General features: G+C 40.4%; 1 protein-coding gene and 1 long non-coding RNA gene across 5 annotated transcripts in view; one reads left to right on the forward strand and one right to left on the reverse strand.

The window, feature by feature from the left end:
* The window catches only part of LOC113893995, a 371,757-nt gene that overhangs the window by 307,935 nt on the left and 41,660 nt on the right, over nucleotides 1-22,162 (forward strand). Inside the window, exons 6-7 of one of the 3 annotated variants that reach the window (XR_003511423.1) lie at nucleotides 8,387-8,453; nucleotides 21,732-21,838. This is a non-coding gene — a long non-coding RNA (uncharacterized LOC113893995). Of the gene's footprint in view, nucleotides 1-137; nucleotides 512-8,386; nucleotides 8,454-9,918; nucleotides 10,094-21,731; nucleotides 21,839-22,162 lie in introns of those variants that run through there. The other 2 variants (XR_003511425.1, XR_003511426.1) reach the window with 2 other exon arrangements.
* SYNPO2 (synaptopodin 2) overlaps nucleotides 1-22,162 on the reverse strand; it is a 204,167-nt gene that overhangs the window by 150,172 nt on the left and 31,833 nt on the right. The window lies entirely within an intron of this gene.

Genomic DNA, 22,162 nt, shown 5'->3' on the forward strand with positions numbered 1-22,162 from the left:
TATTATTAGGCACTTATTTATTAGAATACTAATAATTCAAGTCTACAACAACAGAAATAAGTAATTAGGCCCAATATCAATGGTTGGAGATTAGCAGAATCATGTTCTAAGACATATTTTTTGCCCACATTCTGCAGGTATTTTAGTTTAAGTTCTGAGATTGATTCTACAGACTGCTACTTAGGTGATTCTCTGCAAGATTTAGTCTTCTTTTCCTCAACATCTTTCTACATATGGCGATAAACCACTTCCCAATGCCATGCGGACAGTCTCTTTGTCAGCATATGGAACTGAATACCTGAGTATGGAATTGCCTAGCCAGAATTCATATAAAGAAGAAAAGTCAAAAGAGTGAGGGTGTTTTGAATCTATCAACATCAATAACTTTGGAGAGAATGGGAGATGCTGAGCCTGGAAAAGGGAGACTAAGAATGACTATCTTGCTGCAGCTGCTGCTAAGTCGCTTCAGTCGTGTCTGACTCTGTGAGACCCCATAGACGGCAGCCCACCAGGCTCCCCCGTCCCTGGGATTCTCCAGGCAAGAACACTGGAGTGGGTTGCCATTTCCTTCTCCAATGCGTGAAAGTGAAAAGCGAAAGTGAAATCGCTCAGTCATGTCCAACTGTTAGCGACCCCATGGACTGCAGCCTACCAGACTCCTCCATCCATGGGATTTTCCAGGCAAGAACACCGGAGTGGGTTGCCATCGCCTTCTCTAATGACTGTCTTAACTATCTTAATATATACTAGAAAACCTGTCATGTGGCCACAAGAGTAAAACAAGGCTCAGTGGATAAGGAAGCAAATTTATGCTCATTGTAGAGAAGGCCTTTCCCAGTGGAATTGTTCAAAAGTCACACAGGCTGTGGTGGCTCACTGTCACAACAGACACTAAATGACTATTTTTGGCATCAGTGTTTTGTAAAGTTCTGTCAGTTTGTTTGACTACATTGGTTGTCTGGCAATATTTTGATATATGGCAAAACCAATACAATATTGTAAAGTTAAAAAAAAAATAAAAAAAAAGAAAGTCCAGTTTGGATTCTAAGTCTCCTTCTATCCCTAAGATTCTCTATCTAACTAGTAACGTCGGTAGCCCCCATTCTCACCATTCTTACAGTCACAGGTTTCCATCTGGTGCTTTGGGTAGTTCATTGGCGTCACACTGGGGGGGTTGGGAGGAGCTTGAAGCTACACTATGGAATGAGTGCATTTTATTTCTCTGGCTACATTTTATTTCTCTGGTCATTTCTTGGGAATTCTGGGACTAGTATGGTTTATTCCCACCAGTTACAGATAAGAGGCATGTGGCTTCTGCCATAACTGGCCGTCATCTTAGGATCACAGGGGAGATCTCATACAGAATGAAGAAACAAGGAAATCAAGCAAAGAACTGGAGAGAGAAGGACCCAGACCTAGTCAAGTTATGGACATCAGCAGATCTAAAGCTGCCTTTCTCAGCTTTTCAATCATGTGGACTTTTCAATTACATGAGCCAGTGAAGTTTATTTTTGGTTTAGGCAGCTTGAGTGTGTTTTCTATACATGTAAACAAATGATGCTGCTGCTGCTGCTGCTGTGGCTGCTGCTAAGTCACTTCAGTTGTGTCCGACTCTGTGCGACCCCAGAGACGGCAGCCCACCAGGCTCCCCCATCCCTGGGATTCTCCAGGCAAGAACACTGGAGTGGGTTGCCATTTCCTTCTCCAATGCATGAAAGTGAAAAGTGAAAGTGAAGCCGTTCAGTCATGTCCAACTCTTCGCGACCCCATGGACTGCAGCCCACCAGGCTCCTCTGTCCATGGGATTCTCCAGGCAAGAGTACTGGAGTGGGGTGCCATTGCCTTCTCCGAATGATACCTAACTCCAATTCTTATCCAAATATGTGTAAAGTCATCCATTCTCAGAAACATAGTGAAAAAGAGACAAGCTGCATTTTGCATGCAGGGATCCACTTAAAAACCAAGAGATCTCTTAATCCTAATCTCTGAATCATATAAACTCAATTTATGTCAAAATCTGGCCTCTGTAACCACCAGTATCTCTTTTGGGACAAACTATGTTAATCAACACTGCAACTAAATATTTACTAAGCATTTAAAACAGATCTAAAGCAGTCTTACAGAAAACTTTTCCTCCTACTTGCCTAAACTTAATCCTTCTTCCTCCATGCAGGGCTACTCTCAATGAAAAACGCAGTTACAATCAATTTAGACATCCTATGGGTTAATGGCATCACTGACTCAATGGACGTGAGTCTGAGTGAACTCCGGGAGTTGGTGATGGACAGGGAGGCCTGGTGTGTTGCTATTCATGGGGTCACAAAGAGTCGGACATGACTGAGCGACTGAACTGAACTGATGGGTTAATGACCTTGTGAACTGATATTAAATGCTTAAATAGTTTCTTGGTTTACTTAAAGTTTTGATAATGTCTCAACACGTAGAACTGTAAGAACCTTAAACTATTTTGCATGATGTTTTCTAATCTTTCATATTTTGATTTTATAGAATTTGGCTTTTGATTCCCATATCAGTAGGTCATCCTCAATGGGTTCAAATTTTACTGTCCTCTACTTACCTGTGTCTATATGTAAATTGAAAAATGAAACCACAGTCATACACTAAAGCCAAATGTTACCATCACCTTGCTTCCCACCTGCTGGTTTGTGGTCCATTAAAGTGTTAAGATACTGATTTTTTTCCTTCAATCCTCTGTGCAGCTATGCAGGACCCAGACAGGCCCAGACCCTAGATCAGAAGCCTAAGGCCAGAAGCAACCTTGTCTGTTCACCCAAAATGCAATGAAAACACTTTCATTTCCTATGTGTAGCACCACAATAAAAAGTCCATGATGCACCACCCTAAATAGCACTGCTTAAAGATTCTACCTTGTTCCTCTTTTATTGAATTTGGCATATTCTGACTCTGGAAACATAAAAAATATTGTTTTGTTGGCATATTGGTAAAGGAAGCTAAGCTTTCCTTTGAGTTTGAATTCAAAGAATTCCAAAAACTCCAAAATTTACTTTCTTTTCCAGTATTGAGATAAAATATTTTCACTTGTCTCTTTCCCTTGAAAATTATTTTTATATTCTTTTACTCCCTCTTAGGAAAATGAATTTTAGCAAGTGTTGGCTGTGAAAAAATTGTGAATTTTCAGGGTAGAGCGTATGATACATGATTCATTAACGAGACTCCTTGTAACACGGAGATGTGAGAAATGTTGCAGAGATAACACAACCTGGCCCTTGGAAAATTTGTAAGCGACACTGTAGAAAGAGGGGAACTTCTTTCCGTGATGATGCCAATGAACTACCAAGAACCTGCCTGTTACTCTCATTAGCAATCGTTATTCACCACTTCAGATTTTAAATTGCAGAGAGCAAATTCTTATATAGAGTGCCTGATGAACTATGGAATGAGGTTCGTGACATTGTACAGGAGACAGGGATCAAGACCATCCCCATGGAAAAGAAATACAAAAAAGCAAAATGGCTGTCTGGGGAGGCCTTACAAATAGCTGTGAAAAGAAGAGAAGCAAAAAGCAAAGGAGAAAAGGAAAGATATAAGCATCTGAATGCAGAGCTCCAAAGAATAGCAAGAAGAGATAAGAAAGCCTTCCTCAGCGATCAGTGCAAAGAAATAGAGGAAAACAACAGAATGGGAAAGACTAGAGATCTCTTCAAGAAAATTAGAGATACCAAGGGAACATTTCATGCAAAGATGGGCTCGATAAAGGACAGAAATGGTATGGACCTAACAGAAGCAGAAGGTATTAAGAAGCGGTGGCAAGAATACACAGAAGAACTGTACAAAAAAGATATTCACGACCCAGATAATCACAATAGTGTGATCACTGACCTAGAGCCAGACATCCTGGAATATGAAGTCAAGTGGGCCTGAGAAAGCATCACTACGAACAAAGCTAGTGGAGGTGATGGAATTCCAGTTGAGCTATTTCAAATCCTGAAAGATGATGCTGTGAAAGTGCTGCACTCAATATGTCAGCACATTTGGAAAACTCAGCAGTGGCCACAGGACTGGAAAAGGTCAGTTTCCATTCCAATCCCAAAGAAAGGCAATGCCAACGAATGCTCAAACTACAGCACAATTGCACTCATCTCACATGCTAATAAAGTAATGCTCAAAATTCTCCAAGCCAGGCTTCAGCAATACATGAACCGTGAACTTCCTGATTTTCAAGCTGGTTTTAGAAAAGGCAGAGGAACCAGAGATCAAATTGCCAACATCTGCTGGATCATGGAAAAAGCAAGAGAGTTCCAGAAAAACATCTATTTCTGCTTTATTGACTATGCCAAAGCCTTTGACTGTGTGGATCACAATAAACTGTGGAAAATTCTGAAAGAGATGGGTATACCAGACCACCTGACCTGCTTCTTGAGGAAACTGTATGCAGGTCAGGAAGCAACAGTTAGAACTGGACATGGAACAACAGACTGGTTCCAAATTTGGAAAGGAGTGTATTGTCAAGGCTGTATATTGTCACCCTGCTTATTTAACTTATATGCAGAGTACATCATGAGAAACGCTGGACTGGAAGAAACACAAGCTGGAATCAAGATTGCCGGGAGAAATATCAATAACCTCAGACATGCAGATGACACCACCCTTAAGGCAGAAAGTGAAGAGGATCTAAAAAGCCTCTTGATGAAAGTGAAAGTGGAGAGTGAAAAAGTTGGCTTAAAGCTCAACATTCAGAAAACAAAGATCATGGCATCCGGTCCCATCACTTCAGGGGAAATAGATGGGGAAACAGTGGAAACATGTCAGACTTTATTTTTGGGGGCTCCAAAATCACTGCAGATGGTGACTGTAGCCATGAAATTAAAAGACACTTACTCCTTGGAAGGAAAGTTATGACCAATCTAGACAGCATATTAAACAGCAGAGACATTACTTTGCCAACAAAGGTCCATCTAGTCAAGGCTATGGTTTTCCCTGTGGTCATGTATGGATGTCAGAGTTGGACTGTGAAGAAAGCTGAGCACCGAAGAATTGATGCTTTTGAACTGTGGTGTTGGAGAAGACTCCTGAGAGTCCCTTGGACTGCAAGGAGATCCAACCAGTCCATTCTGAAGGAGATCAGCCCTGGGATTTCTTTGGAGGGAATGATGCTGAAGCCGAAACTCCAGTACTTTGGCCACCTCATGTGAAGAGCTGACTCATTGGAAAAGACTCTGATACTGGGAGGGATTGGGGGCAGGAGGAGAAGGGAACGACAGAGGATGAGATGGCTGCATGGCATCACTGACTCGATGGACGTGAGTCTGAGTGAACTCCGGGAGTTGGTGATGGACAGGGAGGCCTGGCATGCTGCGATTCATGGGGTCGCAAAGAGTCAGACAGGACTGAGCGACTAAACTGAACTGAAATTCTTATATAGGTGCTCTCATGTTGCAACTTAATGTTGACACAGGAAACACCATTTTATGGCAAGCACTTAACCTCAATAGGGTCTGTGCCCAGTTTCCATGAAGATTTCTTGGAAATCTTATCCATGAGCCAGGATAAAGTAATTGAGTATCAATAGTACCAGAAATCTGGCAATTTGTTGGCTAAAGTTTAAATTTTTCAACTGATCAATTGCTTCAAGATGCTTGCTTTCAAAGGATAACATTTTTTATTTTATTAACAATAACCAGTTAGATACAAGCTCAAAACTCTGCTCTGTTTCTGATGGCAGGACAGGAAGCTTTTCAGAGCACTTGTTTTTCCTAAACTAGAATATTCCTTTGAATCTCACACCAAGTGCTGCCTTCTTCCTTGTGAGGTCAGCACTGCCTCTATCTCAGAATACAGGTAGGTCAACGAAAACACTCTCATGTATTTTCAAACATCATGGGATCTTTGAAGTGAAAACTCTTATAAATAGTTGAAAGCGCTATTATTAGAAGTCTTTTTGGAAGTTTTACCATTTTGGTCAGAACGAAAATACCTGCTGAAGAAAGAGATTACAAGGCTGTGGAGAGCCAGAATCAAATGGTTTAGAGCAGCTGGCACACTGCTTATGCTTCACTGTGCTGGATGGACACCTTCCAAAATGGGCAAAAGAAACAGAGTTTAAAAGCATGCTGCAAGTTTGAGCTGAGAAGTGTTTAATTCAGGGGAAAAAAACAAACTTGTATTTGTAGAATTCAAATTAATGACTGCTGTAGTAAAGAGTTTTCAACCAGGAGATAAACAAATATTCGCTGATTTTTAAATTATGCATAAAATCGACCCTTATTGACGCCAGTTGTTTTTGTTTCAGTCACTAAGTCGTGTCTGACCCTTTGCAACCCCATGGACTGCAGCACACAGGATCCTCTGTCTTCCATTGGTCTCCCAGAGTTTGCTCAAATTCATGTCCATTGAGTCAGTGATGCCATCCAACCATCCCATCCTTTGTTACCCGCCTCTCCTCCTGCCCTCAATCTTTCCTATCAAGGTCTTTTTCAGTGAGTTATCTCTTCACATCAGGTGGTCAAAGTATTGGAGTTTCAGCTTCAACAGCGGTCCTTCCAATGAATATTCAGGACTGACTTCCTTTAGGATTGACAGGTTTGATCTCCATACAGTCCATGGGATTCTCAACAGTCTTCTCCAGCACCACAGTTCAAAAGCATCAATTCTTTGGTGCCCAGCCTTCTTATGGTCCAACACTCACATCCATATATGACTACTGGGAAAACCATAGCTTTGACTATACAGACCTTTGTCAACAAAATGATGTCTCTGCTTTCTGATACATTGTCTAGGTTTGTCATAACTTTTCTTCCAAGAAGCAAGTGTCTTTTAATTTCATAACTGCAATCACCATGCTCAGTGATTTGGGAGTCCCCAAAATAAAATCTGTCACTGTTTCCACATTTCCCCCATCTATTTGCCATCTATTTACTTTGGCCCCCTGATGTGAAGACTTGACTCACTGGAAAAAACCCTGATTCTGGGAAAGATTGAAGGCAGGGGGAGAAGGGGATGATAGAGGATGAGATGGTTGGATGGCATCACTGACTCAATGGACATGAGTTTGAGCAGGCTCTGGGAGTTAGTGATGGACAGGGAAGCCTGGCATGCTGCAGTCCTTGGGGTTGTGAAGAGTCAGACACAACTGAGAGACTGAACTGAATTGAACTGATTTGCCATGAAGTGATGGGACCAGATGTCATGATCTTAGTTTTTTGAATGTTGAGTTTTAAGCCAGCTTTTACACTCTCCTCTTTCATCTTCATCAAGAGGCTCTTTAGTTCCTCCTCACTTTCTGCCATTGGAGTGGTATCATCTATATATCTGAGGTTGTTAATATTTCTCCCAGAAATCTTGATTCCAGCATGTGCTTCATCCAGCCCAGTATTTTGCATGATGCTCTCCATATAAGTTAAATAAGCAGGGAAACAATATACAGTCTTGAAATACTCTTTTCCCAATTTTGAATCAGTCCGTTGTTCCATGTCCAGTTTTAACTGTTGCTTCTTGACCTGCATACAAGTTTATCAGGAGACAGATAAGGTAGTATGGTATTCCCATCTCTTTAAGAAATTTCCACAGTTTGTTGTGATCCACACAGTCAAAGGCTTCAGCATACTCAGTGAAGCAGAAGTAGGTGTTTTTCTGGAACTCCTTTGCTTTTTCTGTGATCCAGTGGATGTTGGCAACTTGATCTCTGCTTCCTCTGCCTTTTCAAAATCCAGGTTGTACATCTGGAATTTCTCCTTTCACGAACTGTTGAAGCCTAGCTTGGAGGATTTTGAGCATTACCTTGCTAGCATGTGAAATCAGCTCACTTGTAAGGTATTTTGAACATTCTTTGGCATTGCCCTTTTTTGGGATTGGAATGAAAACAGACCTTTTCCAATCCTGCAGCCATTGCTGAGTTTTCCAAATTTCCTGACATATTGAATGCAGCACTTTAACAGCATCATCTTTTAGGATTTGAAATAGTTCAGCTGGAATTCCATCACTTCCACTAGCTTTGTTCATAGTAATGCTTCCTAAGGCCGACTTGACTTCACACTCTAGGATATCTGGCTCTAGGTGAGTGATCACATCATGTGTTATCCAAGTCATTAAGACCTTTTTTGTGTAGACATCCCATAAATGTCTGAGACATTTTTTGGCAATCCCAAGCAAAGAACTCTTGATTCAATGAGCCAAAGAAATGGAAAGAGATCCATGGTATACAGGTGGGTAGTAATGAACTGGGTGTGGAGCTGGTTTCTGAGAATCTGGCATCCTACTGATTTGCTCTCAGAATTTGCTATGCCTCACTCCCAGCTATTTCTGATCTGTGTAGCAGAGCTGAATTCTGCCTACAGTTTAGATTATAAAGAAAATAAGTGATATCAATTCATTTCAATATAGGATTGCTTTTTTTTCTTTCTTCCAGAGAGAGTCAAGCTTCCTAGGAATATGGCACTGATACATAAAATTTTTCCAAAGGAGCCTACTATTTTGTAAGTGTTCAATAAATATTAAAAACAGGAGTAACCTAATGACCTAATGTACAATCCTATAGAGTCCTTCAACTTAAGGAGCTGATAATTCTCATAAATTGAAATGTCAGCTGTGTAATAGTTTAATACCATAGCAAGGACCCAAACTAGTAAGCAGAAGGCCTATGTTCTCATCCTAGCTCTGCTACTGAAAGCTCTATAAATGCAGACAAGTCACAAACTTTTCAATAGCCAATGTACCTACTTATGAATCCCTAATTTCTCAGATTTACTGTAATAATCCGACAATGTTCTTTTAAAATTGGAAGGCCCTATAAATTGAACATCTGTGTAAGATGTGATGGTATTCTCATATCTTAGTTAACATGACTTCATAGATATAACGTAATAAACTGTATAATAATTAAATATTTATTGAATATAGCACTCATTTTAACTCTTAATCCAACTTAGAAAATATTACTTTGAGTCATCATCATGGGTAAAGAATTCACAAGGCAGATATTCCTCATCCTCAAAGTAGTCATAATCTAACAAAGGTGACAGACCCAGCTATAACCACTCATTTATTTGGCAAATATTTGCTGAATTCCTACTAGATGACAGGCACAAATACAAAAAGGTGCTGTACCATGACATCAAGGAGCTTGTATTTCAGTAAGAAAGGGAAACTTCTTTTTTTTAATCTGTGAATTATTCTGTACGATACATGAATGCTTTAATGGAAGTGTGCATAACAGTTTAAGAGTAGAAGTGGGAAGGGAACAATGGGGACGACAAGAAGGCACTAAAATATGATGACTAGTACAATTGATGAAGAGCTCAAGATAAAATTTATGTTAAAACCCCACCTATGTGACCTTTTCCAAGTTACGTGGTTCCTCTATTAGTTTCTAGATAGGTAAAATGGGCGGGGGGAACGTATTATCTTCCTCACAGGGCTTCTTTGTGAAATAAATGAGATGATGCAGAAAATAGTATCACATCTAGTGCATGATAAGTGCTTAACAAATGTTTAATTATTGTTATCACATTTATGTCCCATCTTTATTCTCTCTGAATGCCTAATAAAATGTTATACACATAACTGGTTCTCTAAATTCTTAGCTACAGCCCTACAGAGTCATTATTATGAATGTTAATCTAAAGGATTATCATCATAAATATCTATTCCAACAACAGAACACTGAAGAGGTAATTTCTGTTTAGTAAATTAATACCATCCACTTACTTTCTTAGTCATTTGATTTTTTTCTTCTATGAGCAGAATGAAGAAAAAATAAATCAGAAACAAAATATACATATTGATAAATCATGAACTGGGGGGTTCTAATGAATGGAATCTGACTTAAGCCAGATAAATCTATTCATTATGATAATCACTACATATTTTTGTTTAAAAAGCTCATGTATACTTTTTTGGAAGTTTCCATCATAGTTAATTTAAGTTATTGCAATTTTGTAGGCTCTTGGGAGATAACTGAAGGATTCTATACACATACACACAAAAAATGAGGATCTGAAAAAATCATTTATCTAAAGTGAGAGGTAGGATTCAATAGGAAGAAATGAGGTATGCATTGTTCTATTAAAAATTAAAAGCCAAAAAACTGTTCTATACATCAGTGTCTCGTTTGCTGTCTCGTATACATGGTTATTGTTACCATCTTTCTAAATTCCATATATATGTGTTAGTATACTGTATTGGTGTTTTTTTCCTGGCTTACTTCACTCTGTAGAATAGGCTCCAGTTTCATCCACCTCATTAGAACTGATTCAAATGTATTCTTTTTAATGGCCGAGTAATACTCCATTATGTATATGTACCACAGCTTTCTTATCCATTCATCTGCTGGTGGACATCTAGGTTGCTTCCATGTCATGGACTCTGTGGGAGAGGGAGAGGGTGGGATGATTTGGGAGAATGGCATTGAAACATGTATAATATCATATATGAAACGAGTCGCCAGTCCAGGTTTGATGCGCGATACTGGATGCTTGGGGCTGGTGCACTGGGACGACCCAGAGGGATGGTACAGGGAGGGAGGAGGGTTCAGGATGGGGAACATGTGTATACCTGTGGCGGATTCATGTTGGTATACGGCAAAACCAATACAATATTGTAAAGTTAAAAAATAAAATAAAATAATTAAAAAAATAAAAATAAAAAATAAAAGCCAGCTCTCCTCTACTGGGGAAATTAACCAAATATATTTCCTTTACTATATTATTAGCCAAAGTGAGATAAGAAACCTCTTGATTTTAAAGCTTTAAGATACATTTGATTTTCTAAAAGGACAGTCTGAATTCTTTATGTTGATATAAATTTAAAAATATAAATGACTCAGTTACTCAAGCAAAAACATTAATCTCAATTTTTGAAAGACCCAAAAAGCTGTCCAGTTTATATTTTTATGACAAATAAAAAATAGCATTCAACTGACTTTTTTTTCCATATGCATCTATTTTTTTTCCTCCAGTTTTTTTGAGATATAATTGACATATAGCATTGTATTGGTTTTAGGTGTACAACACAATGATTTGATACATGTATATATTGTGAAACAATTACCACAATAAGTTGAGTTCATATTCATCACCTCACAAAGTTACAGACTGATTTTTCTTGTGGCTAGAAGTTTTAAGATCTTACTCTTGTGGCCACTTTCATATACATGATACAGTATTGTTAGCTATAGTCACCATGCTGTGCATTACACTCCAGAACTTATTCAACCGGCTTTATTTTTTGCTTCTGATCACTCTTTCTTTTCCCTTTCCTCTCTCCTTTCTCTTCCGCTCCATCCTTCCCTCTTTTCTTTCATCCTTTCTATTCTTCCTCTCTTTCTTTTTTCCTTTCTCTTTATCCCTACCTTTCACTTTTTTTTTCTTTATATAGCCAGGGACCAGGATCTTTCCTAAGTGCTGGCAAAGAAACAGTGAATAAGATAGACATGATTCCTTCCTCAGAGCTTACTATCTTCTATGGAACACTGTTAATTTAATGAGTGTTTTTATTACAACATTAGAAGTGTGATAGTCAGGCAGGTACAGTGTAGGACGAGCACATTGCTGTGCAATGTTTAATTCATGAACAAGAAACAGCTCATTATCCAAGATTTTCAAAGTTGCTTTACAATATACTATGTAGGTATTTATGTATAAGTATATAAAAACAAAAATACAACATAAGCGGACTTTGACTCACAGTATCCCAGGGGGATTAGGTTTAAGCATCTTGGCTCACTTTAATAGGCTTAATCCTCTTCGCCAGACATTTATAAGATAAAGGAACAAATTAAAAAAGGTTAAAGACAAAAAAAACACCCTTTTGTATCTATGTGGGGATAACCTGAAACTTTTTGAGTAATGCCTAATCTTTCTAAAGAAATGTCACTGCACACATTTGGATGTCTGGAACTAGTCTGGATTTTCAAGTCTCAAAGTATCAGTTATGACCTAATAAGACCTATGCCATCTGTTTTCTTCTTGCTTGGAGAAGCTTTTTTTAGTTTACTCTAGAAGGACATATTTTAAATGTATTTCTTCCCACACAAATTTATATGTAGGTTGGCAAGCTTTCGCAAAGGTCAACGCTTCTGACTTCATCATAAGTCAGAAGTGTTTTTTTTTCCTATAGTATAATCACCAATGACTGTTTTTCAAAGGCTTTTTATAGGTTTTGATCCTGACCAATTAGAAAATAAAGCCTTACATGGACTGATTAGTTCTGAACAAACAAACCTCTTGCCATAAAATATCAACACTTCTTAAAGGGTAACACATCAGCAATTACTAATTTACTGTGCCTACTTGTCTTCTGGGAAGATGGCGGCTGGCCAGGCAGGAATATCCAGGCTTGTTTGAAAGCTCACTCCGGTTGCCTAGCAAATCTCCTGTCATGGGAGTCGGGCAGCCCAGCCTCTGCAGATCCTGAGCTCCCAGCAGACACCCTCCTTCTCTCAGGTTGAGATCCAAGAACAAATGTTTTTTAAATAAAACAATAGTTTCTCCTTTTCTGTAATCAGCCCATATACATTTTTGACACAGAGCATTATGAAGTTTGAAATGGGGGGAAAGTAATATTTCTAGATCAATAGAGTTTCATGACCAATTTCTATATAATACCAGCACAAGACATTTAAGCAGAATGCTTTTTTTTTTCAAGATGGATAGCAAAACTAAATTTTCCAAAAACTCAAATTATATCCATAGAATATATATGTAAAACTAACAGCAGGTACTAGATATCTTGTTGGAGCAAAAGCCTTTGCAAATTCTCAGTCATCCATAGAACATTAAACATCCATCATTTTCCAAAGTTCTGTCATGACTGTAACTCTTCAACCATTTTTAGAAAAAAACAAACCTTAGAATAACATCATTAAAAGCAACCCTAGGTCAGCATGGCCACCAGTATGTATCATAATGCAGAGTCAAGTCTCTACATTCATAGAGACATAATATATTAATAGTACTATCTTGCAGCTGTACTATTAGAATGTCCAAAATGCAAAAGATATATTTTTTTGGACAAATCTACTTTTCTAGTACAGAATGCTAATCAACGACACACTTTCTGTTTCCCCCTTCCTTTCTCTCTCTCCCTCTCCCTTCCCCTCCCCTCTATCTCTATTGTGCAATTTCAAGAAGGTTCTGGGAAGCAGCTTGGTGATGGAAAAATACTGTCTGAGAGTCAGGGCACTTGAGTCTAGACTCTTCTCAGACACCACCTGGTTGCATAGCTTTACTTTTCTGCACTTCAGTTTCCTCATCTGAAAAAGGACAAGATTGGCCAAGGTAATTTTAGGATCTCTCCTGGTTCCAACATTTTATATCTTGGCTCTAGTATAAACTGAAGAGAATCAGCAGCCACTATGAGTTGGAAAAGTAAGAGTAAAGGTCTAAATAATGTCAAATCTTGGAATTTTGTTTAAATGCAGAAAATATCTGTGGCAGGAATCTCATCTTGCTCCTCCGCCCAGCACCTGCTAGGGTCCAGGCAAGGCTGTGCATGTTGGACAAACTGGTGACACAGGACTGGAGGAGGTTTTGTGTTTTGCTGAAGGGGAAAGAAGGAGAAGACTCCAGGAAGAGAATTAAATAGAGATGATGTCTCCCTAAGTACTCCTCTAAGAAAGAGGTGTCAATCTATGGACTGGGATTGGTCAGGTGGGGGCTAACAGAGGATAAGTCCCTGCTGCTTCTGTGTCTGCCTGCTAAGTGGGCCCCAGGGAGGGCAGTGCATTCTTACTACTATGGACAGATGTGTGGGGAAGCAGACTCTGCTGCTGGGCTTTGGCAGACTTAGGAGAGCTAGAAGACAGCACCGTGGCTCCTCTAGTGAAAGGCATATTTGGACTATAATAGTAATAATTTACCTTTATTACTGGAAAAGGAAATGGCAACCCACTTCAGTATTCTTGCCTGGAGAATCCCATGGACAGCGGAGCCTGGCAGGCTACCATCCATGGGGTCACAAGATTTGGACACAACTTAGCGACTAAACCACCACCACCACAACCTTTACTACAGTTTATAACTTATAGCATCTTAGAGTTTTTGTCTTATTCAGTTAGTTCAGTCACTCAGTCATGTCTGACTCTGCGACCCCATGAACTGCAGCATGCCAGGCCTCCCTGTCCATCAACAACTCCTGGAGTTCACACAAACTCATGTCCATCGAGTCGGTGATGCCATCCAGCCATCTCATCCTCTGTTGTCCCCTTCTCCTCCCACCTTCAATCTTTCCCAGCATCAGGGTCTTTTCAAATGAGTCAGCTTTTCACATCAGATGGCCAAGTATTGGAGTTTCAGCTTCAGCATCAGTCCTTCCAATGAACACCCAGGACTGATCTCCTTTAGGATGGACTGGTTGGAACTCCTTGGAGTCCAAGGGACTCTCAAGAGTCTCCTCCAACACCACAGTTCAAAAGCATCAATTCTTTGGTCCTCAGCTTTCTTTATAGTCCAACTCTCACATCCATACATGACTACTGGAAAAACCATAGCTTTGACTAGACAGACTTTTGTTGACAAAGTAATGTCTCTGCTTTTTAATATGCTGTCTAGGTTGCTCATAACTTCCCTTCCAAGGAAGAAGCGTCTTTTTATTTCATGGCTGCAATCACCATCTGAACTGATTTTGGAGCCCAGAAAAATAAAGTCAGCCACTGTTTCCACTGTTTCCCCATCTATTTCCCATGAAGTGATGGGACCAGATGCCATGATCTTCATTTTCTGAATGTTGAGCTTCAAGCCAACTTTTTCACTCTCCTCTTTCACTTTCATCAAGAGGCTCTTTAGTTCTTCTTCGCTTTCTGCCATAAGGGAGGTGTCATCTGCATATCTGAGGTTATTGGTATTTCTCCCGGCAATCTTGATTCCAGCTGTGCTTCTTCCAGCCCAGCGTTTGTCATGATGTACTCTGCATATAAGTTAAATAAGCAGGTGACAATAAACAGCCTTGACATACTCCTTTTCCTATTTGGAACCAGTCTGTTGTTCCATGTCCGGTTCTGTTGCTTCCTGACCTGCACATACAGGTTTCTCAAGAGGCAAGTCAGGTTGGTCCAGTATTCCCATCTCTTTCAGAATTTTCCACAGTTTATTGTGGTCTATACAGTCAAAGGCTTTAGCATAGTCAATAAAGCAGAAATAGATGTTTTTCTGGAACTCTCTTGCTTTTTCGATGATCCAGTAGATTTTGGCAATTTGATCTCTGGTTCCTCTGCTTTTGCTAAAACCAGCTTGAACATCTGGAAATTCACGGTTCACATATTGCTGAAGCCTGGCTTGGAGAATTTTGAGCATTACTTTACTAGCATGTGAAATGAGTGCAATTGTGCAGTTGTTTGAGCATTCTTTGGCATTGCCTTTTCTTGGGATTGGAATGAAAACTGACATTTTTCGGTCCTGTGACCACTGCTGAGTTTTCCAAATGTGCTGGCGTATTGAGTGCAGCACTTTCAAAGCATCATCTTTTAGGATTTGAAATAGCTCAACTGGAATTTCATCACCTCAACTAGCTTTGTTCATAGTGATGCTTTCTAAGGCCCACTTGGCTTCACATTCCAGGATGTCTGGCTCTAGGTCAGTGATCACACCATCATCATTATCTGGGTCATGAAGATCTTTTTTGTACAGTTATTCTGTGTATTCTTGCCACCTTTTCTTAATATCTTCTGCTTCTGTTAGGTCCATACCATTTATGTCCTTTATTGTGCCCATCTTTGCATGAAATGTTCCCTTGGTATCTCTAATTTTTTTGCAGAGATCTCTGGGTTTTCCCATTCTATTGTTTTCCTCTATTTCTTTGCATTGATCACTGAGGAAGGCTTTCTTATCTCTCTTTGCTATTCTTTGGAACTCTGCATTCAGATGCTTATATCTTTCCTTTTCTCCTTTGCCTTTAGCATCTCTTCTTTTCACAGCTATTTGTAAGGCCTCCTCAGACAGCCATTTTGCTTTTTTGCATTTCTTTTTCTTAGGGATGGTCTTGATCCCTGTCTCCTGTACAATGTCACAAACCTCCATCCATAGTTCATCATTCACTCTGTCTATCAGATATAGTCCCTTAAATACACCTTTGAATAATGTGCCTCTTGTAACTGACTGTGTTTTTCTCCGTGCTTTGACTGCTAGAAAGTTCAGAGCCTCGTCTGCAGCCTGGCTCTCAGGTTGCTATATGTTTTTGTACAGGTGTGCACTGCACCACTCAGGGGATGCTATGTTCCCTTCTGAGTAGGTGTCAGAACCATTTAATCAAGGCAGAAGAAACAATCCATTAGTCATGCTTATTATTCTTTCCCCCTACCTCCAACGGATCATCCTAGTCTTTGCACTGTATGACCCAGACATTCCTCAACCACATCCTGTTCTCCTCAACCTGCTGCAGCTGCTACAGTTCACCTCCTCACTGTATTCTACATTTGCAGTAGCTTCCCAGCAGCTCCAGACATGTATAAAAAAGCAAAAGATTTTTTTTCCTCTCCTGGATGGCTCAAGAATTATGTGAATAAATTTCAGTCTCACTCAGACTCTTGAGAATCCCTTGGACTGCAAGGAGATCCAACCAGTCCATCCTAAAGGAGATCAGTCCTGGGTGTTCTGGAGGGACTGATGCTAAAGCTGAAACTCCAGTACTTTGGCCACCTCATGCGAAGAGTTGACTCATTGGAAAAGACTCTGATGCTGGGAGGGATTGGGGGCAGGAGGAGAAGGGGACGACAGAGGATGAGATGGCTGGATGGCATCACCAACTCAATGGACATGAGTCTGGGTGAACTCCGGGAGTTGGTGATGGACAGGGAGGCCTAGCGTGCTGCGATTCATGGGGTCGCAGAGTCGGACACGACTGAGCGACTGAACTGAACTGAATGCTTTGAATAGCTCACTATTACACACTGACAGGACAAAACCCAAGATCTGCATCCAGGCTTACAAAGGCCTCCCTAATCTGGCCCCTGTCCACCTCTCCAGTTCACGTCCTGTAATCCCCAGCTCTGTTCTCCACTCACAGAGGTGCTTGTAGTTCCTCACACACCCACTGTGCCATGCCTCATCACCATTTCAGATATTGTTCCACCTGCTTCACTTGTATTTCTCCTCATCTGCCTCAAGAAAATCTACTACTGTCTCCCCTAAAAGACTACATTTTGGAGGCAGTGTGTTAGTCACTCAGTCATGTGTGACTCCATGGACTAAAGCCCACCAAGCTCCTCTGTCCATGGGATTCTCCAGGCAAGAATACTGGAGTGGGCTGCCATTCCCTTCTCCAGTTGGAAGCAGAGTCTGTGTCTAATTGGTCTTGTTTTCCCAGTTCCTAGCAAGACAAGGGTTGGGGAGTAAGAGGGACAAATTACTATATATAAAATAAATAAGCCACAAGGATATATAGCACAACACAGGAAACATACCCAATATTTTATAATAACTACAAGTGGAATATAACCTTTAAAAATTGTGAAACTATTTTGACCCCTTGAAGCTCATATAATAACGTACATCAACTATACCTCAATAAAACCAAACATTGGAATTTTTTAGACATTTTTAAAATGTCTTGGAATTCTGAAACATCAAGGTTGGGAAACTGTCACACTGAGATTTCAGGATACCAACTCTGTATCTATAATTGTAACCTGAACCCAGCAGGCAAAGAGTTAACAATCATGCATGGCACCCCTAAGTTCATGGGGAACTCTTACTATCTTTAAGATAGATCCCACCTCCTCTTCCTCCAAATGTACTGGAGGCAGAATTAAACTGACCTAGTGATGTTAATAATAATTAAATACAGCTATATTCAGGAACTCTATTAGAATTAGTCTTTAATAAGCCTAAAGTTAATAATAAATGTTGCTCTGAGAAAGCAAATGAGTTCAAGATATTTAGGCTTGTGTCCTTACACACAGATCGTAAGTCCTGATATCTGGGGTCTGTATTAAATGTGGAGCTTCCGATATTTGAGTAATGACAATGAACTATGACTAGCCAAGAAAAAAAAAATGCAATAACTGGAATAGGCTTTGGGGGCTGGGAAAAAATCCATGCATTATTTCCCAGTAGGCTGGGCTTTTAAGGCCAGCAATCAAGTGATCTGAGGCTGGCACACTACTGGCTGGTGAGTCTAGGCAGCAACTCGTATCTGATGCATATGACTGGGTAGTAAGCAGTATCTGAGGCTTTACATGCTAGCAAGTCCAGGTACTGAGATAGTATTTCCTTGTGTTCTCTTGCCATGTCAGCAATATTTTCCATCCCGATGCTTCTCTAAATCACATTTGTTTAGTTCCCATGGCACTGAAATGACCACATTCTTGAAACTTTGGTGCCCTCCACAAAATTAATTAGACTGTAAACAGAAATTCTGACAAAGTGGTACATCTCACCCTGTGATGGAATTCACAGTGCAGGTGGGAGCATATGCCATGAAAGGAAAAGGACAATCACTCTCACTTCAAGAAAAACATCAGTTATTGGATCACTACAGCTACAAAGACTGTGTACTAGGTATTATGTGCCTCGGATAGCGATTTGCAGAATAGTTTCCAAATCCTGGTAGTATGTTGGCCATTTAACTTCAGTGCACAATATTGGGGCTTTTGCAACTGAGAGGCTGACAGAAACAAGCCTGGAGAGAAGCTGCCTCACTGCCTGCAGAGGGGCCTAGAGGAAAACCTCCCTTAGAACAGTGCAGATGCCAGTGGGAAAGACCGTCACTCCCTAATCACTGAGCTTTACTTACCTGGCCAGAGAAGACATGATATAAGAGGAAGTCTCTCTGCATCTGTTTGGAGACCCCTCAGCCTTCCACCATGCCCATACAGAAATGCTCTGTCATACACACCGGGACCAGCACGATGGCCCGGCCAAGTGCCTAAGAAGGCGGGCAGGAATGCACGGGGGCAGGAGAAGAAATGCCCGCAGGCACAACTCATCCAACACTGAGAAAGATCTTGGCCTTTTTCTCTGAATCCCCTGTTGGCTTCTGTGTTGCCGATACATTAGGCGCACATCTGGGGAAGTACTTCTACCGCATCAAGAGCCATGTGGTTATTAATAATGAATTAACTCAGAATGCTTGCGGCTTCGTTCCATTCTGCATAATAACACCTAAAAGGCAATGCCAAATTAAAAAGTTCTATACTCCTCACTGCAATCATGCCATGAGACTTTCTTCTGCTGATTCTAGATCCCCATACTCTGCAAATAAAAAATGGGCAACGATTTCCTGCAGACCTCTACCATCCTAGAGTTAGGGCATACCCGTGACAGAGGGATTGTTTTTGGTATGTCTGTAATTCTGCATTGGTCTGTTGGTCCTTAATCCACTGTAGGATGCTACACACCCATACAAGCCCCTGGGTACTGCCCTTCACATTTAAAGCTTTGATTTACTGACAGATATGTAAACCCTGATGTATCTAGGCAGCTCCTGTCAACCACATGTGTACTGAAACACAGATTACATAGAAGTGCAAATTATTGCAGCTGAGATCAGCACTAACTGAAACTTAGAATAACAGTCCCCTTTAAACTTTCTTGAAAAACTGGTCACATGAACTCCAGTGACTTTTGTTTCATGGTCTGTTTTGTGTGTATTTTGTATAGTCTATCGAGATATCTGTCCTTTCCTCGTGCTAGGAACTTTTCATAAGCAGAGGTTCAGGAAGTTAAGGAAAGGAGCCTCGTTATAGAGGAGCACAAAGCGTATACTGATGTGAGAGCGTGTCCCCCTGATGGGTCTGCAGGCTCTAGGTATGTCCTGAGCTATACTCAGCAGCCAGCATCTGTATGCATCTATATTCGAGGAGGGATGGCACAGGTCAGTTAACCACCTTTTTTTTGTATTTAGATCTAGGAAGCAAACTTCAAGGTCAATATTTGGGCTCTTGGACTAACTACTATGTGTGAAATTTGACTAAAACACCAACTATCTGAAGTTGCCACCAAGTTGTGTGTATGGCAGAGATTTTTCCCCCCAAATATATGCAAGGAACTTGAATATTGCAGTTCCTTTATTATATATCCATGAGATGTATTGTTTTATTTACAGGACTTACTTTGTACTGTAGCACATATCTATAATAAAAAAATGCATGCATAGATAAAGCCAGCCAGTCCAAAAGTACCTAGTGAAAGTATGTAGATGATACTTCCAGTAAAACCATCTTATTTCTTCCTAACAGCCTGAGCTTCTTAGCTGTCTGAGGTCCCTAACATAAAGTGATGCTTGTAGGACATGAGTTTAAAATGTAAGACAATACTATGTCTCTCCATCCTGTTATAACAGCAGCAATTAAATTCACAACTAACAGAAATCAGAAAATGCCAGGAGTTAATGTACTGGATCAAATTGCCAACATCCACTGGATCATCGAAAAAGCAAGAGAGTTCCAGAAAAACATCTATTTCTGCTTTATTGACTATGCCAAAGCCTTTGACTGTATGGATCACAATAAACTGGAAAATTCTGAAAGAGATGGGAATACCAGACCACCTGACCTGCCTCTTGAGAAACCTATATGCAGGTCAGGAAGCAACAGTTAGAACTGGACATGGAACAACAGACTGGTTCCAAATAGGAAAAGGAGTACATCAAGGCTGTATATTGTCACCCTGCTTATTTAACTTCTATGCAGAGTACATCATGAGAAATGCTGGGCTGGAAGAAGCACAAACTGGAATCAAGATTGCCGGGAGAAATATCAATAACCTCAGATATGCAGATGATACCCCCTTTATGGCAGAAAGTGAAGAGGAACTAAAAACCCTCTTGATGAAAGTGAAAGTGGAGAGTGAAAAAGTTGGCTTAAAGCTCAACATTCAGAAAACGAAGATCATGGCACCCAGTCCCATCACTTCATGGGAAATAGCTGGGGAAACAGTGGAAACAGTGTCAGACTTTATTTTGGGGGGCTCCAAAATCACTACAGATGGTGACTGCAGCCATGAAATTAAAAGACGTTTACTCCTCGGAAGAAAAGTTATGACTAACCTAGACTGCATATTGAAAAGCAGAGACATTATTTTGCCAACAAAGGTCCGTCTAGTCAAGGCTATGGTTTTTCCAGTGGTCATGTATGGATGTGAGAGTTGGACTGTGAAGAAAGCTGAGCGCTGAAGAATTGATGCTTTTGAACTGTGGTGTTGGAGAAGACTCCTGAGAGTCCCTTGGACTGCAAGGAGATCCAACCAGTCCATTCTAAAGGAGATCAACCCTGGGATTTCTTTGGAAGGAATGATGCTAAAGCTGAAAGTCCAGTACTTTGGCCAGCTCATGCGAAGAGTTGACTCATTGGAAAAGACTGATGCTGGGAGGGATTGGGGGCATGAGGAGAAGGGGACAACAGAGGATGAGATGGCTGGATGGCATCACTGACTTGATGGATGTGAGTTTGAGTGAACTCCAGGAGATGGTGATGGACAGCGAGGCCTGGCGTGCTGTGATTCATGGGGTCGCAGACAGTCGGACACAACTGAACGACTGAACTGAACTGAACTGAACTGAATGTACTGGAAAAGACTGTTAACCCTTTTTGGTTTTATAAACAAATATGATATATGTCTCTTTGTATAAACATGTACATCCTAATCAAATATGTGGGTAGAACATATATAGGTCCCATAAACATGTAGGTAGAAAAGAGTTAAAAGCAAAACTTATTTGACCATCCTATCAGACTAGAAAGTAAACAGTTGGTGTTTCCTCAGGAAATTTTTCAGGAGGATAAAGTAAGAAGTACCACCAATATAGCATGTTTTTACTTGCAGAAGGGATCAGCTATCTGTGCGTCTTGGGGCAGACAGCCAATCTACTTTTTTCTCCAAAACTGAAGGAGTTCTTGAGGGAAGGAAACAGCTCTGCACATCCTGTAAAGGTATGTCCACTTCAGGTAGTATCTGACCAGAACTGGTAACAAAAAGAATTTAGCAGTAACAAATTTGTATGTGGTTAACCGGAATTACTAAGTGGCTAAAACAATTAAGCTGAAGTACAAAAACACATTTTTCATGTGAGTTTTCCCTTGATCTTCACTCCTCCCTTATTTGTTTAACCATTCTACGAGCATATGCTAGTCACTAATGATGCATAGATGAATTCAACACAGTCGCTACCTGCAAGGTGCTCCCAGGGTAGTGAAGGAAACAGCCATATAAACAGGTAATTATGAAACAATGTGTTAAGTAACAATGATATGCAC

This window comes from Bos indicus x Bos taurus, chromosome 6 (assembly GCF_003369695.1).
Source record: "Bos indicus x Bos taurus breed Angus x Brahman F1 hybrid chromosome 6, Bos_hybrid_MaternalHap_v2.0, whole genome shotgun sequence".
In the NCBI taxonomy this organism is placed as follows: domain Eukaryota; kingdom Metazoa; phylum Chordata; class Mammalia; order Artiodactyla; family Bovidae; genus Bos; species Bos indicus x Bos taurus.